Genomic DNA, 19,855 nt, shown 5'->3' with positions numbered 1-19,855 from the left:
TCAGGATGTATGGCTAAGTGCAGCCTCTGCACGGCGTTCCCCACCAGGGGCCGGAAAAAAACCCAGAGTGCCATTAGATAGCAGGGTTATTCTTGACGATACAAGTGCCTTCAATCGTGCCCAGAATGGACTCCGTTTTTTTTTTTAGTTAAATAGTGTCCATGTTTGTTTGCTGTAACTCATGTACTTCTTCCAAGTTGAAAAGTTTGTACCTGGACATAATGCAAAAGTATAATCCTGTATTTCATATAATTCATGGGTAAGATTGAAGAGGAGGATTACAATTTGATAACTGTGGCCATAACCACACATCTGTGTTTTAGAGTTGGCCCTGATAATAACTAGAACCACCTGGCTTACAAACTGAAGTTGCTCAAAGTGAAAATGCATACAGTCTATAGTAATGAGGGACATCTCCACTATTACTGAGTGTTCTAATGTTTGAGCTGCATAAAGTATTCCATGATTTTAAAAAAATGTACAAAATTACATCAACTTCAGCTATTAACTGGGACAAGTTTATAAGCTGCACCAGCAACTTTTCTTACCCTGAATAAGATTTGTTCATTAAATTGGGTCAGACCATGCGTGATCTAATTCTAAAATTGGATTGGAATTTTTTATAGTGGAGTTTTATTTAAAGACTCATAAACAAGCATTTAATAACACGTTAACATTTATTTGACCATATGATAGCTAATCTTAGTTAGTTGTAAACATGTTTTAAATATAGAAAATAAACAATTATTAATGCCACTATTAAACTATTATTTAGCTATAATGTGCACTTTCACACATTAAACTATAATTTATCGTATAATTAAAATCATTAAACTTTTAGTATTTTCTTGTTCATATCCATTTATAACAATTAAACAATTTCTTTGTAAAAATCCAACTAGCTCCCAAGTGATAATAAATATTGAGTGGCACAGTGGCAAGCACTGCTGCCTCCCAGCACCAGGGACCCGGGTTTAATTCCAAACTTGTGTGACTGTCTGTGGAGTTTGCATATTCTCCCTATTTGGGAGCCACCGGATGCTCCGGTTTCCTCCCACAGTTCAAAAATGTGCTGGTGAGGTGGATTGACCATACTAAATTGCCCCTTGTTGTCCAGGTTAGGTTACGGGGATAGGGTGAAGTGGACGGGAGAGTGGACATGGATAGGGTGCTCTTTCGAAAAGTTGGTGCAGACTCGATGACCTGAATGGCCTCCTTCTGCACTGCCGGGATTTTATGATTTTGCTTGCATCATCTTTTGTTTGTGCTGCATGAATTATTTACTCAAACAGTATAGAGAGACCATTTAGACATGGGGACACACTCCCACTTGAGATTTAAAAGCCTTCAATTGATACTATTAGGTTACTGTTGGTATTTTCAATGTACGAACCTTTGACATTTTCATAGGACATTCTACTGCATGTTAATTTAAGTTGACAGTAATTCATTCATTTCAAATGTGCTCAAGCTTTCAATAAGATTACTGAGATAATTTTTCTCTCCATCAATATTGCTAAAAGATTTCAAGTCAGAGTATTAATATTTGACTCAGTTTTTTAACTAATTTTAACTATCGAATGTACAAAAGTCTCTGATAAATGTATCACTTACGTTTTAAATGAATCCTCCTCCAGGTAAAGCAATAACAGTTTAAACCAATGTGGTGGATATGGCAACATCGTGGGTAATGCCATAACATCAGAAAAAAATGCTCGTCTTTATATAAGCATATTTCACGATGCCAGTGGTTCACTCATTGCTTCAAAACCAAAAAAGGAGCATTGAATTGCAATCACTCTTGCCGTGTTGGGAAGCACGACAGTCGAGTTGTACATGGAAATGTCCCACAAAAACAGCCAGTGAGACCAGTAGTCATTTAAATAGCTTCTTTTGTTGGTTGAGTGATAAATATTGGTCATGACAGAAGGAACACTCTCCTGCTTTCCACCTTGTGCTACCTGAGAAGACAGACAGAATCATAGTTTAACATCTCAAGCAGCACTTCCTCCCTCCACCACTCGAGCATTGACTGAAACCATTGCAGCATTATCACTGGTACGACCACAGAGCACCAAGGTAGAAAGAGTGGGATAGAATAATTGAGGTGCATGGCTTTCAAAATATTGATTCGATTTCTTTTTTTCCCAATTATTCTTTGCCTTTCGGTACTCCGACCATATATTAAATGGTCTTTGGGTGAACTGTGACAAAAACATTATTTTGAGTGCACTTACCATTAGAACGGGCTTACTGCCTGTGATTTCTGCTGAATGAATATCAGAAGACCTAAGGAGACATGTGTACACGTTAATCCAGCATAGTTGAAAATATATGATGCAGTCAGATTTCTGGCAGCCATAATTTATTATCAACTGCTGGAAGTAAAGCACACTCCATGATTATAATCAAACAGATACAAGAACAAAACAGTTCAACACACCTGTGTTTGCTGGAACAACTTTACCAGACAGAACAAAGCATCATACAACAATGAGCCAAACATTTAGATATTTTGCAGGGAATTGTTAAGCCTTTCAATTCAGCAAAATTAAAAAGTAGGAATGTATTAATTTAGAGTATTTTGTTACAGCTGAAGATATATCCCTCGAACAACGCACATTTGGTGGTCTTGTGAAATGGACACGATTGAATCAACTGCTTGCCTGAGTTTGCTCCTATTGATTTCGGCAGAGATGAAAATCCGTAAAGGTGCACAATGTGTGGCTGATCCATTATTTTAACGTATCACAAAACATCGAAATGACTTCCAAATTGGAATACCAATAACCTGAAAATATATGCTTAAGGTTTGCTGGGGAACACCCCATTTAGTTTTTTTTTTATAAATTTAGAGTACCCAATTAATTTTTTCCAATTAAGGGGCAATTTAGTGTGGCCAATCCACCTAGCCTGCACATTTTTTTGGGTTGTGGGGGCGAAACCCATGCAAATACGGGGAGAATGTGCAAACTCCACACGGACAGTGACCCAGAGCCGGGATCGAACCTGGGACCTCGGCGCCATGAGGCAGCAGGGCTAACACACTGCGCCACTGTGCTGCCCTCACACCATTTAGTTGACCTATTTCCTTACTCTTCAACCCAGAAGCTTTTTGCATTGTAACTTGCTAGAACTGAGATTGTGGGTAACAGGGCATCCTTGACCTCAGTGGACAATGAGACCAACAGTTTATCTCCTTAACCAATGAGATTTAAGGACTGAGAAAGAAGCAGATGTGGAGTAAAAGAGTGAATTTGGGTAAATTAGAATCAAACCAGGTGCAGAATGAAAAATAGAGGGCAAGAAAGATTGGATTAAGAAGGGCAGGAAAAAGAAATACAAAGAAAAGTAATATTTTTGTAATGATAAATTATTAACATTCACACAACAATTTACTACCTGTGCAAATGAGACTTGTTAGTTTAAATTGTTCCATTTCTGGGCTGGTGAGCCTGGTTTGCACTGCAGAAACATGAATCTCCACAATTAAAATGTACTTGCACTGTTATTTTTTAAAAATAAATTTAGAGTACCCAATTCATTTTTTACAATTAAGGGGCAATTCAGCGAGGCCAATCCACCTAGCCTGCACATCTTTGGGTTGTGAGGGCGAAACCCATGCAAACACGGGGAGAATGTCCACACGGACAGTGGCCCAGAGCCGGGATCAAACCTGGGACCTAGGCACCGTGAGGCAGCAGTGCTATTCACTGCACCACCGTGCTGCCCGTACTTTCACTGTTATGGGTGGCCCAGTAGCACTGTGGTTAGCACTGTTGCTTTACAGTACCAGGGACCCGGATTCCATTCGCGGCTTGAGTCACTCTCTATGCGAAGTCTGCATGTTCTCCCCGTAACTGCGTGGATTTCCTCCGGGTGTTCCGGTTTCCTCCCACAAGCCCCAAAAGACGTGCTTGTTAGGTCATTTGGATATTCTGAATTCTCCATCAGTGTACCTGAACAGGCGCCGGAGTGTGGCGACTAGGGGATTTTCGCAGTAACTTCATTGCAGTGTAATGTAAGCCTACTTGTGACACTAATCAAGATTCTTATTATAAGTGCTACTTCAATTTTCTATGACAAATTTAGTGGGAAGTTAATGTACAAATGCAGCAACGAGGTCAAGCTCAAAGCGAAGTTCAAATCAACATTTCATTTTCACGATGATAACAGCCGATCATACAGCAACTTGTAGTGATTTCCAATTCATTTGTATCTTTTCCTCATCACAAGTTGCTGAACCTTTTACTCCTTAATAATGGTGTGCACATTAAACGCATTGTCACTATGACAGAAAATTTGGGGAAAATGTGTTTCAATAATTACATTGTGAAATATATCCAAGAGGTGCAGGAAGTAGCTTACTTAACAAAACTGAGGCTTCTAGAGGTTCAATATTTATAGAATAATTGGGCTTTAATATCTCAAGGCAGAGATTATAGGGCATTTATGAAGATCCTCCCATACCTTCTCTCACCTGTCACTGAAATTAATAATGCTTAGATAATTCTTTCAGTTAGATGCATGGATTGTTATTTTTCAATTCACACAATGTGGAACAATGTGAAGTCATGTATTTATTTATCCTCAGTTCAAATTTCTAAGCATCTTATTGTGCTGAAATATCCTGGTTAAATATTAAAAGTATTTTAGAAATGTTAAAATCCTGCTGTCAATGTTCATATCACACCAAGAATTTTGTTCAGCAGGTCAAATATTATTATAATTCATGACCATACCTTAAAAAATTATAAAATAAAACAGTTCCCTTTAACCTTTTCATTAGTTTACAAGTTCTGACTATGCAAAAGTGTCCAAATTGTAGCTCGAGGGCACGATCGAGCAGACGCGCAGCCGGCTAATCTCACGAGAGGCCTATCGCATGATTTACCCAGCTTTTTATGCCTCGTGAGATGTCATTAGATCCCACAATTGGCAGAGCCCAGATTTGCTTAACGCCTCACTTGAATATGTCTATGTCGGATCTTCCCAGCACCCGGGATCGAATCCCCTCGCCTCAGAAACACCGCACCAATGTTGTTTAGCACGGGTCTCCACAAACGTGGACCAAATGGAACAGCATTTGGGGGGGGGGGAGTGGTTCTTCCAGATGATTGGAGACCCCAGGTAGTTGGCCTCAGGTCAGGGTGATACCTTGGCACTGCTGATGCCACCCAAGCACCTTGGCACTGCCAGCCTGGCATCCTGGCAGTGTCACTGAATGCCATTGCAATGCTAGCTGGGTGCCCTGGCCCCTCCAGGGTGCTCAGATGGCATCTTGCCTGTGCCAGTGATCGGGCGCAGGGGTGCCCTGTCCTTATGAGGTGGGGTGAGGGGGGCTTGAAAACCCCCTAATCGGTAGGTTGGGGCTTTGGGGGGGTTTGGGGGCACTTTGGGGCGGGGGGGGGGGGGGGGGGGGTCGAGAGATCAGGGCAACATTTTTAAATGATCATTTCCTGCACTGGTGAGCTGAGCTCCTCTCTACAGGAAATTAAGGTAAGTGTTGCCTCAGTGGACCTTCCTCGCCGAGTCCCATTTAATAGCAGGGTCGTTTCTTGCAGAGCCGAGAAATATCCTGACAAACGCACTTGCAATGGGACTCTGCTTTCTTTCATTAAACCGCGCCCCTTGATTCAGTTACATGGACCCTGATATTAATGTGGGGATGGGAATGGAGCAGGTGGCAGTGGGATGGAGGTGTTGGCTGACAAACAAAGAACATCACGTGACGCGCAGGAATATCCAAGTGTCCAATTTCAGCGGGAAGGCTTTATAATCATTTTGCTTCCATGTCTTACAACAGGAATCTTCCTGGCCTCTTGGAGGTGGGGAGCCATGAGAAAATTGGAAAATCCCTTCATGACTTCATCGAGACGTTACACTGCTGCTGAGCAGTTTTCTATTATATGGGCTGCCAGGGGAAATGGCAGCCAGCTACATGGAGGTAGGCAGTCAATCCACCCAATTAAAGCCCCAGCCAAGGATTAATAACCAAAACTGGAGCCCAAGAACTAGTTGGGGAAAACCACCAGGCACATGTCGGAGGCTCTCCGAGACCTCCTCTCAACTGCACAATAACGAATTCACAATTCTGAAACAGCTACAGCCAAGCCCACAATCATTTGTGTGGAGGGGTTCATTATAGAATATTGAATTAAGGGCAGCACGGTGGGGCAGTGGTAGCATTGCAGTCTCACGGCGCCGAGGTCTCAGGTTCAATCCCGGCTCTGGGTCACTGTCCATGGTGACATAACCCAAAGATGTGCAGGGTTGGTGGATTGGCCATGCTAAATTGCCCCTCAATTGGAAAAAATCAATTGGGTACTCTAAATTTAAAAAAAAAGATTATAGAATATTGAATTAAATATACCAATACACGTCCTGCCTCCTAACACCGTCATACTCAATCTCATACAAACGGTGGTGGCCACGTTTGTGGATGGTCTACATCATGTTTTATATTAAATATATTGTAAATTTATAGATTCCTAGAATCCTAGAATCATATAATCATAGCATTTACAGTGCAGAAGGAGGCCATTTGATCGATCGAGATTGACCGGTGTTGCTCGTTATGCTTTTCCTTAATTTGCTCTGTTATAATTACCTTTGCTCAAGAGTTGCCAGGTATCTTTCTGATACCACCACAAGGTTCAAAACCGAATACTGATCAATGACTCGATACACCAGTTAGTAAGTTTGAAACCACTGCACATTTATTTACACACACAGTCAATTATTACTCATGCACAAACTCTACTCACTAAACTACAACTACTACTAAAAGCCTATACTTAGCTTCGAGTGCCCACTCAGTCAGAGGAACAATGGCCGTTGTCCAGTTCTGATACTGCTGGCTTCGAACTGGTATAGAATGGTAGCTAGGAGTGTTTATCTCGTAGCGTGCGTTGACCTTAAACTTACTTGGCTGGTGCTTGGCGGCCTCTCGTCGCTGAGAGCCAAAGGCCAAGGTGAAGGTGGGGAAAGTAAGAGAGCGAACTGACCTTGGGGACGCTGCTTTATAGTCCCCAGGGTTTTGCGCCCTTCTGGGCAGTCCCTGGACTTGGTCCCAATTAATTGGACCATGTCCCAATCGTTTGTATCGATTCTCTCCAATAACGGGGTCGTCCCCCGATTGTTGGGCGGGCTCTAGGTAACCGTTGGCCTGCCTTTGTTTTAGACTCCCCTGGCGCCGGGGAGTCTGTCCTAGTACCGATTGTTTCAATGTTTCTTTTTGTCCCCGGAGATAGCTCATTACTTTGCTAATGGATTATAGTTTCAGTTCTGTCTGGGTTCTGCAAGTTCCAATCCACAGGAAACCCTGCACCTGCTTGTTTTTCTAGTGCTGTCCATTTTTCCCTGCACTCTTTGCGAGTATCCATTTTGGAATCGGGATGATGGCCACCCCAGGTGGCTACACCGGCCCTACTCAAGCCCACACCGCCACAATATCCCTGTAACCCAGTAACACCACCTAACCTTTTGGTAACTAAGAGGTAATTTATCACGGCCAATCCACCTAACCTGCACATCTTTGGAAAGTGGAAGGTAACCGGATAACCCGGAAATCCACTCAGACACGGGGAGAAAGTGCAAACTCCACACAGACAGTCATCTGGGGCCGGATTTGAACTTGGGACCCTGGAGCTGTGAAGCAGCAGGACTAACCACTGTGTGACACTGGCCGCCCCATATTAAACATTTATATTTTGATCCCTGACCATGGGGGAAAGGGATTGACATTGAGCCCATTATTTCTGAATATTACTTTTGTTTACTAATTGTGTTTTTAATTATTGAATTGATTTTGAACTGTCATACATTTTATTCCCAGACTTGTGTAATGTTTCCAGCACAAAGGTATCACAAGTGCAAAGCAAAATAAACTTCAATGCCACTGTTCGTATTTTCTTTTAGCTAAGGATTAACTCTTGTTAATAAATTTGCTGATAAATGGTAAATCTCCAAGAGAAAGGACATAATATGCCCGCCTTTACATGTTCAGCCAAGCACAGTTTCCTGAACAAACATATTAAATCATTAATTTCTTACCATTTACAATCAAAATATTTCTTGAATTGATTGGTGTGTTCTACAAATCAGTAACGGTACACTTTTAAGCATCCTTGAGGGATTTTACATGTATATTATGTACATAAAATGTGTGTGTGTATATAGAATCATAGAAAAGTTGCAACACAGAAGGAGGCCATTTGGCCCATCTTGTTCATGTCAGCTCGATGGCACCCAGGTGCCCTTTGTAATCCCATTTTCCTGCACCCGGTCCTTAGCTTTGTGCACTTAAGATGCAGATCTAACCTTCTTTGTTCCAAGGAAAATAGTATACAGAACATAGAACAGTACAGCACAGAACAGGCCCTTCGGCCCTCGATGTTGTGCTGAGCAATGATCACCCTACTCAAACCCACGTATCCACCCTATACCCGTAACCCAACAACCCCCCCCCCCCCCCCCCCCCCCCCCCGCCCATCTTTGGACTGTGGGAGGAAACCGGAGCACCCGGAGGAAACCCACGCAGACACGGGGAGGACGTGCAGACTCCACACAGACAGTGACCCAGCCGGGAATCTAACCTGGGACCCTGGAACTGTGAAGCATTTATGCTAACCACCATGCTACCGTGCTGCCCGTGCTTTATAATATAAAATATTATAAAGCAGAAAAATGAAACACAAAAATTACATAGGCAGTATACACAGCCCCAAATAATTTACTTATCAGCGAGAACTAAAAGTGACACAATTTTAAACAAATACTAATTGCGTCAAAATATTCATTTTAGCTTTGTAACAGGACCAAAAAGGATATTTCGCAAAGGGAAAAAAGATTTAATATATAATTGACCTAGAACATTTTTGACAGTTCATTCTATGAAAACTAGACATTTAGCCCTACATGAAGTGCATAAAAATGAATCCATAAAAGAGATAAAGTTTTATCCTAAGCTTGATGCTGCTCACTGGTATTCCGTATATAGTCAGATAGGGAACAAAGTACAAATGTAGCATTGGTTTACAGGGCAAGCAGAAAATTGAATCTTAATAAAAGTTGAACATGTAGTTCCATTTATCCAATCCTCGAAAGTGTCATAGTGCGTGAAAACATTTCTTCCCACACGGTCAGCTACACACGCTGTGCTATTCCCCCTTGGAGAAATGGCAGCTGAGTATAACAGTATTGCAATACTTTGAGACTATGATTAAAGCGGGGACTATATAAAATAAGAATTTGCTAACTTCTACCTATCCCCGTTTCCATATCGCCTCAAACCAGTTCAACCATGCAGCATCTCCTCTTCTTGTACTCTCTAGGGTTTTAATACTGTTTCTGCCTACCGCAGTTATACTTCAGCAGTGCTTGTTGTAGGACAGCTGTTTGTACTCCCCCCCCCCCCCCCACCCCGCAACCCCACTTAATAAGCAGAGAAGGCAACGTGAAGATTTTCCTCCAAATGAGGAGCATGCTGATTAAATGAATAGGTACATGGTTCTGTTAATGAAGTGTCCTTGAAAAATAACAGTTGGCATTGTGACTTGCAGTGCAAGTTGCCAGAATAATGCTCAAATAAAGAGGGTGCTTGTAAGTTTCCATCTGCAAAAAATACATTCCATTGGCACCAGCTCCTGAGAGAAATGGACCAGAGCTGAGAAGATGGGAAAAGGTTTAATGTGTGATGGAGCAGGTGTATTTGCAAGGCTGTCTTGATTTAACTCGATTTGCACAGTGTTGCATAGAATGTACAGCACAGAATTAGGCATTCTGTTCCACAAGTCCATGACGGTGTTTATGCTGCATATCTAACCTTGGGCTGAACTTCAGGCCCTTCCCACAGGATCTTCTGGTCTCGCTAATGGTAACCCCCACCACGAGTTCACTGGCGGCACAGCCGACGAACAGTGCAAAACATTGTAGACATCGTTGGGATCAGAAGATCCCAACGATGGCCAATGGCGAGCCACCAATGCTGACGGAGTACACGCCATGGCGGCGGAGGGGGTTATCAGCATCACCTACTATTCCATTCTATTTTTTATTTATTCTTTCATGGTACATGGGCATAGTTTGTTGTCCTTCAATTGAGTGGCATGTTAGGCCAATTAAAAGTCAACCACATTGCTGTGGGTTGGACAGATGGGATATGAATGGCAGATTTCCTTCCTTGAGGGAAATTAATCAATTAGATGGGTTTTTACAACAATTAATGAGAGACAAAATATTGGTTTTTGAGGGATTCAAGGAATATTGGGAGGATGTGAGAAAGTGGAGTTGAAGCCCAAGTTCAGCCATTATCTAATTGAATCGCGGACCAGGCTTGATGGGCCATGTTTATCTACTCGCGCTCCTTTTTCTTGTGTTCAGTATTGTTTTTATAATATTGGGGACTCAAATAGTATACACTACTACTCTAAGCATGGTCTCGGTAATGTTCCTTATAATTTTAATATTATTTCTCAGTTTTGAATTCTAGAAATGCTTAATATGTCTTTTTATCGCCTTATTTACCTTCCATTTTCACATTCACGCTATCTTTATTTTTAGTTTCACAATCTTTCTATTACATTTTTGAGTATTCGCCATTAATTCACCCAAATCTTCCTAGGAATGGAAATCGGCGTCAGATTGAAACTACTTTTCTCCGTCACACCGAAGATCCTTATTTTGGACCAAGGCTTCCGATCTCAGCTTCTCCAGAAACGTAGAAATGCTGAACATACTTGAAATGGAACTGCTTCTTCACAGTGCCTCCTTTTTATGGCACTAACAGTCAGAATTTAGGGATCTAGGTGGAAAAGTAGCAAGCAGGAACTCAAACATAGTGATCTTTGAATTACTCCCTGTGCCAAATACAACTCAGTACAGCAATAGGAAGATAAGGCAGATAAATGCATGGCTGGAGAAATGGGGGCAGGAGGGAGAGCTTCATATTCCAGACACTGGGCTGGTACTGGGGGCGATTCCACCTGTACAAGCTGGATGGATTGTACCTGAACAGAGCTGGGACTGAATTTCTTGCGGGGCATTTTGCTGGTGCTGTCGGGAGGGCTTTGAACTAACTCGTCATGGGTGTGGGAAACAAGAGAATATTAGAGAGGAATACTGGGGTGCACAACATACTGGAGTGACAGAAAACACCAGAATAGGGAACAGTAAGCTTTTAAAAAATAAATTTAGAGTACCCAATTAATGTTTTTTCCAATTAAGGGGCAATTTCGCGTGGCCAACCCACTTAGCTGCACATCTTTGGGTTGTGAGGGCGAAACCCACGCAAACACGGGGAGAATGTGCAAACTCCACATGGACAGTGACCCAGAGCCGGGATCGAACCTGGGACCTCGGTGCCGTGAGGCAACAGGGCTAACCCACTGCGCCACTGTGAACAGTAAGTTAATCGGTGAAGTCAGGAAGCAATAAACCCTAAATCAGGATTATTGTGCATGTATGTAAATTAACCGAGAAGAGCAAATAAGACTGTGGAGTTCAAGGCACAGATGGAGTAGATTGAAGGGGTTGTATAAAACGCTCATCAGGCGAGAGTACTATCTGCAGTTCTGGTCACCACATGTTAGGAAGGATGGAATTGCATTGGAAAGGGTGGAGAGGAGATGAATGTTGCCTGGGCTGAATCATTTCAGCAATGAAAAGAGGCTGGGTTAGGTTGGGGTTGTATTCCTCAGCAGAGAAGGATGAGGGAGGACCTAATTGAGGCATACAAAATTATAAAAGACATAGATAGGGTAGATAGAATGAAACGTTTGCCCTTAGCAGAGGGGCCAATAACCAGAGGGGCAGGAGATTTAGAAGGAATTTGAAGAAACATGGTTTCACCCAGAGGATGATTGGAATCTCAAACTGACTGCCTTAAAGGGTGGTGGAGTTCCTCAGTGCAGGAAGAGATCAGCCAATCTCTCGGCCCCGCCCCTCTGACACAACCCCCGGAACCTCCAATGCCCCAACTCACCTATAAGGGGGTCCTTAGCCCCCCCCCCCCCCCGCTCCCCACCGCACACAGGCAGTAAACCCCGGGTCTTATCCATCCCTGGCATGGGACAAATGTCAGTGTGGAACCATGGCAGTGCCCCTGCCAGTCTAGCAGTTCCAGCTGGGCACCCTGGCAATGCCAGGGAGACACCCGATTTTATAGAGGTGTTCAAAATAATGAAGCGGCTGGATAGTGAGGATAGGGAGAAGCTGTTCCAACATGGAAAAGGATTGCGAACAAGAGGACAAAGATTTGAAACAAAAGAAGCAAATGCAATGCGAGAAAAATTATTTTCACACAGGACCCAGAATGTTCTGCCTGCAAACATGGCAGAGGCAGGCTCAATTGTGGCATTGAAGAAAGCATTAGATGATTATTTGTATAGAAACAATGTGCAAGGGTACGGAGAAAAGACAGGAGAATGACACTTATGCCGATTTGGAAAGCTAGTGCAGAGGCAGTGTGTCAAATGGCCTCCTTCTGCGGTGTAACAATTCTGTGATTTTGTGATTCTGTGATTGATTGCCTGGCAATTCCCTGGCTTTGGGACGTCCAAGGGGTCCCTTGACTCTTCTTCCGGCGCATGTCAGATCCCTGACTATCCTGAGGTCATAAAATCTGGGCCAATCACCAGTTGTCACTGGAGACCCAGGGTAAGGCTCTGGGGATCCAGGTTGAAAGCCCCCCCATGGCGTATGGTGAAATGTGAATTTAATAAAAAATCTGTAATTAAGACCCGAATTCTCTGGCTGTTGGGATTCTTTTTTCCCGCTGGCAGCACGCCTCGCCCGGCCTGCGGTGGCTTCAATGGGAAATCCCTTTGATGATGGGACGGAGAATCCCACCATCAGCGAATGACAGCGCGGCTGAGAAACACGTGGCTGGGAGACCAGAGAATCCCGCCCTGAATGACTAATGATGACCACAAAATCATTGTCGATTGTCCGTAAAACCCTTGTGGTTCGCGAATGTCCTTCAGCGAAGGAAATCTGTCATCCTTACTTGGTCTGGCCCACATGTGACACCAGACCCACAACAATGTGATTGACTCTTTACTGCCCTCAGGGAGGGGCATAAATACTGACCCACACCAACATCCCAACCCATGAACAGATCAAAAATAAATCTTTCCTATCACCGATGTTAAGCTATACGTTCGGCAGATCCTTAGACTTGCTCTACCTTAGTTTCTCAAAGAAAGTATTGGCTGTCTGCCAGTCCTTTGCCACTGCTTCCTTTTTAAATTCTAATTTTCTAATTCATATGGAACCCAGATCTGGTGTTTTATCTTTAATCAGTTTAGTTGATTTATTAATTATCTCCCCCCTTTTTATTTTAAATGTTATTTTTATTATTTAATGCATTTCCCATTGTGTCGATCTCTCTGAGAAATATGGTGGTGAAATAATTATTCAGTATTTTGATCATTTTCAGTATTATCTTTGATTTTTTTCTTGTGCTTCGCTTACTCCTTCAGTAGCTTATCTCCATCCTGATTTCTTTTCATTACATCCGCCTGTGCTTGATTACTTCTTTTTATATTCCCTTATTCCCTCCAAACCCATGACCTCTACTTCTGAGAAGCGCAGAAGACGCATGGGAACACCGTGACTTGCAAGTTCCCCCCGAGTCACTCACCATCCTGACGAGGAACTATGGGCACAATTTAACGGAAATGTTTCTCAGTGAAGTTAGGTGAGATCCAGATGTGCATATTTAAATAAGCCACTAGGCTCATTTGATGAGACATTAGACTAATTTAAATATGCTTGCGCCGGATTCTCCAGTGCTTGGGAACTAACAAATGTGGACCAGTCAAAATCACACCTGGGGAGGGGGGGGGGTTCTTCCAGTCCTTTAGAGACCCCTGCATGGTTGGGAACAGGGCAGGGTGGTACACTGGCACCTCTGATGTCACACAGGAACTTTGGCACTGCCAGCTCGGCACTCTGGTGCTGCTCGCCTGGCACTCTGGCACTCTCAACCGGCACCCTGGTAATGCCACCCAGGCACTTCCAGGCTCGCAGGGCACGGCTAGGGTGCCAGGATGGCAGAGCCAAGAAGTCCGGGTGCCAGGTTGCCCATGCCGGGATTCGGGCCCGGGGGGTGCCTTACCCATAAGAGGTGGGTTGAGGAGGGACTAAAGGATCTGGAAGAGGTAAGTTGGGTGACGTGAGCAGGGGTCAAAGAACTTCCCATTAAACACAAAACACGGTCAAAGCCGGACTCTGAAATGATTTTCTGATAACAGCAGGAAAGCTGATTTGAAACAGTACGGTTTCTTAATTAAAATTGAGACAAATAAATAAAAATAAATTAAATACCTAAAACACATATCTGCGTAACTAAATAACATAAGGGGCAGCATTCTCCCCTACCCGGCGTGACGGAGGGTGCCGAAGTAGTGGAGTGGCGCCAACCACTCAGGGGTCGCGCCTCCCCAAAGGTGGGGAATTCTCCCCACCTTTGGGGGCCAGCCCCACGCTGGCGCAAACACCTGTCGCCGCCGGCGGCGGGGCTGGCCGAAAGGCTTTCGCCGGTCGGCGCATGCGCCGGCAGTGACGTCAGCGGCAGCATGCGCGATGTGGTGTTCCCATCCGCTTCCGCCATGGCGGTCGCGGAGGAACATAGTGCACCCAGGGCACTGGCCCGGCCCCTGATTGGGGGGCCCCGATCGCGGGCCAGGCCACCGTGGGGGCACCCCCCGGGGTTCGATCGCCCCCCGCCCCCCCAGGACCCCGGGGGCCTGCTCACGCCGCTGAGCCCGCCGTTCCAGAGGTGGTTTAAACCTCGGCGGCGGGAGAGGCCACCCAGCGGTGGGACCTCGGCCCATTCGGGCCGGAGAATCGGCGCAGGGGCCTCTCCCATCGGCGGGGCGAGATTCCTGCCCCCGCCACTTCCCGGGTGGCGGAGAATCTCTGCCACGGCGGGGGCAGTATTTTACGCGCCCCCAGGCGATTCTCCGACCCTGCTGGGGGTCGGAGAATTTCGCCCAAGGTCAGTAAATTGTAAATAAGTAAGGTAAGTGTGAGTATTTCTTTTGGTTTTGCTATTTGAAGTTGATGACAGTCCTATTAATATTTGATTGATTAAACATTTTCTGTAATTCATCATGAAATATTCTGTGTCTATTAAATGCTTTTGATTTTATTCATGGGTCATAGTTAGTGCACATGCCCAATTTCAAATTACGGGGAGGCGGTGGTGTAGTGGTATTGTCACTGGACTAGTAATCCAGAGATCTAGGATGATGATCTGGGGACCCAGGGTGATGATCGGGGGACCCAGGTTCGAATCCCACCACTGCAGGTGATGGAATTTAAACTCAATAAAATATCAGGTATTAAAAGTTTAATGATAACCATGAAACCACAGTCAATTATTGTATAAACTCATCTGGTTCATGAATGTCCTTATGGGAAGGAAATCTGTCGCCCTTACCACAGCAATATAATTGACTGTTAGATGCCCTCTGAAATGGCCTAGCAAGCCACTCAGTTATGAAAACACTAAAAAAGAATGAAACCGGTCAGACCACCTGGCATCAAACCAGGCACCGTAACCAACAATGGCAAACCCAGACCTGCCAGCCCGGCAAAATCATCCTTAAGAACATCTGGGGGCTTGTGCCAAAGTTGGGAGAGATGTCTCACAGACTAGTTAAGCAACAGTCTGACATAGTCATACTCACAGAATCACATCTACAGACAATGTCCCAGACACCACAAACATGATTCCTAGGTATGTCCTGTCTCATCGGCAGGAACAGACCCAGCAATGGTGGTGGCACAGTGGTATACAGTCAGGGTGGTGCGGGGGTACTCAACATTGATTTTGGATGGGGCACCACGGTGGCGCAGTGGATAGCACTGCTGCCTCATGGCACCGAGGTACCAGGTTCCATTCCGGCTCTGGGTCACTGTCTGTGTGGAGTTTGCACATTCTGTGTGGAGGTTGCCCCCACAACCCAAAGATGTGCAGACTAGGTGGATTGGCCAAGTTAAATTTCTCCTTAATTGGAAAAAATGAATTGGATACTCTAAATCAATTAAAAAGAAAACATTGATTCTGGACACCATGAGGTCTCATGGCTTCAGGTTAAACATGAGCAAGGAAACATCCTGCTGATTACCACGTACCAGCATAAAGTAAGATAGTTGTGGTGGTTGGAGGTCAATCATCTCAGCTCCAGGTAATCACTGCAGGAGTTCCTCAGGGTAGTGTCCTCGGCCCACCAATCTTCCGCTGCTTCATCAATGACTTTGCTTCCATCAAAAGGTTAGAAGTGCAGATGTCTGCAGATGATTGTACAATGTTCAGCACCATTCGTGACTCCTCAGATAATGAAGCAGTTCAAGTCCAAATGCAGCGAGACCTGGCCAATATCCAGGCTTGGGCTGACAAGTGACATGTTATGTTTGGACCACACAAATACCAGGCAATGACCATCTCCTACAAGAGAATCTAACCATCACCCCATAACATTCATTGGCATTACCATCACTGAATCCCCCACAATCAACATCCTGGGGGTTAACATTGATCAGAAACTGAACTGGGCTAGCTACCAGGGAAGGTCAAAGACTAGGAATCCTACGGCGAGTAATTCACTTCCTGACCTCCCAAAGCCTATCCACCATCTCCAAGGCACAAGTCAGGAGTGCAATGAAATACTCTCTACTTGCCTGGGTGAGTGCAGCTCCAACAACAGTCAAGAAGCTCAACATCATCCAGGACAAAGCAGCCAGCTTGATTGCTTCTTTCCACAAAAAACGTTCAAACCTTTCACCACCGAAGAACAGTGGCAGCCATGTGTACCATCTACAAGATGCACTGTCTTAATTCACCAAGGTTTCTCAGACAGCACCTTCCAAACCCACGACCACTTCCATCTAGAAGGACAAGTATAGCCGATACCTGGGAACCCCACCACCTGGAAGTTCTCCTCCAAGTCACTCAGCGCCCTGACTTGGAAATATATCGCCGTTCCTTCGCAGTCGCTGGGGAAAAATCCTGTAACTCCCTCCCTTTCAGCACAGTGGGTCTACATACACCTCAAGGACTGTAGCTTTTCAAGAAAGCAACTCACCACCACCTTCTGAAGGGCAAATAGGGATGGGTAATGAATTCTGGCCACATGAATTTCGCCCACATCCCATGAATAAATTTTAAAACTTAAAAATGTCATGGCTCACTGTGATGAAAGAGGGCCACTCATGCAGCCCAGTCACTAACCTGGATTGTCCATCACCTTGGCATGACATCCTATTTCCTCTTACTGGGGCTGTGTGACCCAGTATGGGCCACAACAATGGGAAACTCTCCTCCAATTGTTCTGAGACATATTTTGCCCTTGTACCAAAAAGGTACCACATTAATCTGGACTCACAATCACAATTCCAAAGGATGCTATGCTTCCCTCTGACTTCTAAACCCCATATGAATACTACCATTTATTTTCTATTCTGTTCCTCCCCACCTACCCCCTCATGTTGCCGCCTGCTCCATGGTATCGTAGTTAGCTTACCAGCTGACCTTCTCTTCCACCTTTATGACTACCCTCACAGACAGCCAATACATTATAGCTGCTGGATTCAACCAGTGTTTGAGGGGCCTACTTTCTACCTTCACTATGTTCCCGCGGAACTGTAGGCTGAAAGTCGTACCTTCCAGCACCAGTGCTTTCCTCCTCTGGAGAAAATTACTCCAAAAATTCCACTCCCTCCATTATGTGTTGGAGTGTCTCTCACTTGCATCCCAACTGAATGAGTTGAAGGCCGTGATTTTCACTGGGTTGGGATGACTTTACAGACCTTTAAAATGGCCTGTGGGATCCAGGGTTTGGGAGTTCCTCATGTCATTTTTCAAAAGATCCCATTTTTGCCAGCAGCGGAAGTGGGGTAGAGAGTGAAGGGAACACAGTTGGGATTCACAAACCTGCTGGGCAGGGCGGCATGGTGATGCAGTGGTTAGCACTGTTGCCTATGGAGCTGAGGACCTGGGTTCGATCCTGGCCTTGGGTCGCTGTCTGTGTGGAGTTTGCACATTCTCCCCATGTCTGCGTGGGTTTCATCCGCACAACACAAAGATATGCCGGTTAGGTCGATTGGCTACACTAAAAGTGCCCCTTTTAATAGTTGGGTAGTCTAAATTAGTTTTAAAAAATCCTGCTGGTCTCTATGAAATTAGTGCTGAGTTCAATCGGACCCCTGTTCCAGTGGCCTGAACGTGCAGCGTGGACACTGGTATTTCGTGGAAGAGGCATAAAATACTTGTGCAGGGCAGATATAAGATTTGTTTAGATTTCATGATGTTAAGAGACTTAAATCCCAAGCACTTTAAAATCGAAGAATGAAAAACAGTCTGTAACTTTATCTTACAGTCCAAACAGACAACTGCTGCTGGAATGCATTGATTGACAAGCCATCTGGTTTAGCTCAGAGAAATGTATGAGCCATTTATTTTTGAATTTCATTTGGCTCCATTGTTTACATTTTCAAGATATGTTATTGTACTCAAACTTACTATGAATGCTGGGCTGAAATTCAAATGGACATTTATCTCAGTTGGGAACTGTTTCGACATTTTTACTGACAAGATTTAAAAAGCTTTTCAAGGGTTATTCTTTGGTGTTTCATGAATTAAATGTGTGTTTGATCTTACAACAGATGGATGGGATTTACATCTTTGAATGGGTTTCATGATTGAGAGGGTTTTTATTATTGTATGTTCAGGTTAAACCTTGAGATAGACATGGAAGGTTAGGTGGATTGGCCATGCTAAATTGCCATTTGTGTCCAAAAAGGTTAGGAGGGGTGAGTGGGTTATGGGGATAGTGTGGAAGTGAGGGCTTAAGTGGGTCGGTTCAGACTCGATGGGCCAAATGGCCTCCTTCTGCACTGTATGTTCTATGTTTAGAAATTTTATTATTTGTTCATTTCTACATGGCTCCCATAGTAGAAACTAGGTGAGTGGCTATGGAGAATATATGGTAGATATGGAGGGAGAATGATTCTATTCCTCAACAATCACTCGTTAATGAGTATGGTTGTCCACCTAAGAAACTCCATGTTACTGGTCATTGGTTCTGTCGGTCCTTTCCCAGGCCTCCTCTTGCCAACAGGTGTCCTTGAAGAATTGTGTCCCTTCAATCAGGAGGTTCATCCAAGTAGATCTCTTCTGAATTAGGGCAACCCAGGCATTGACGTCTATGTTGCTTTCCTTGAGGTAATCCTTCAGGGTGTTTTTGAAGCTCTCCCTTAGTCTTCTTGTTCGGAAGCCTTCCTTGAGCTCGGCAAAGAAGATTTGCTTTGGCTGTGGGATCTGTGACATCCTAAGCACATGTTCAGCCCAGCAAAGTTGGTTTTGGATCATCAAGGAATCAATGCTGGTGCTCTTGGTTCTTTCAAGGGCACTGATGTTAGTATGCCTGTCTCCCAGAAGATGTGGTGAATCAGTCTCAGACAGCATTGATGATATCTTTCCAGGGCCTTGAGGTAGCATCTGTACATAGTTCAAGTTTCTGAGCCATGTAGAAGAATTCAGAGGATGGCCTCCTTGTACACGAGTATGTTGGTGTCAGCGTGGATGTTGGGGGTATCAAAGCATCTTGTCCTCAGGTGTCCAGAGGAGGCGCTTGTGGATTGGATACGATGTTGGATCACTACATCGATGTCAGCCTTAGAGGAGAGGTCGCTCTGCAGGAAAGGGAAATGTTCTACCCTTGACAGGGTTTTTCCATTGACCTTGATGGAGGGAGAGATTGGATCTTGCCCTGGGCCATGTAGGTAAAGGGCTTAAGTCTTCATGAGGTTGAGGGTGAGACCGATTCTTCGATATGCTTCCGCGAAA

The sequence above is a fragment of the Scyliorhinus canicula genome, chromosome 14, assembly GCF_902713615.1.
Source record: "Scyliorhinus canicula chromosome 14, sScyCan1.1, whole genome shotgun sequence".
Lineage (NCBI taxonomy): Eukaryota > Metazoa > Chordata > Chondrichthyes > Carcharhiniformes > Scyliorhinidae > Scyliorhinus > Scyliorhinus canicula.
Note: the sequence above shows the minus strand (reverse complement) of the source record.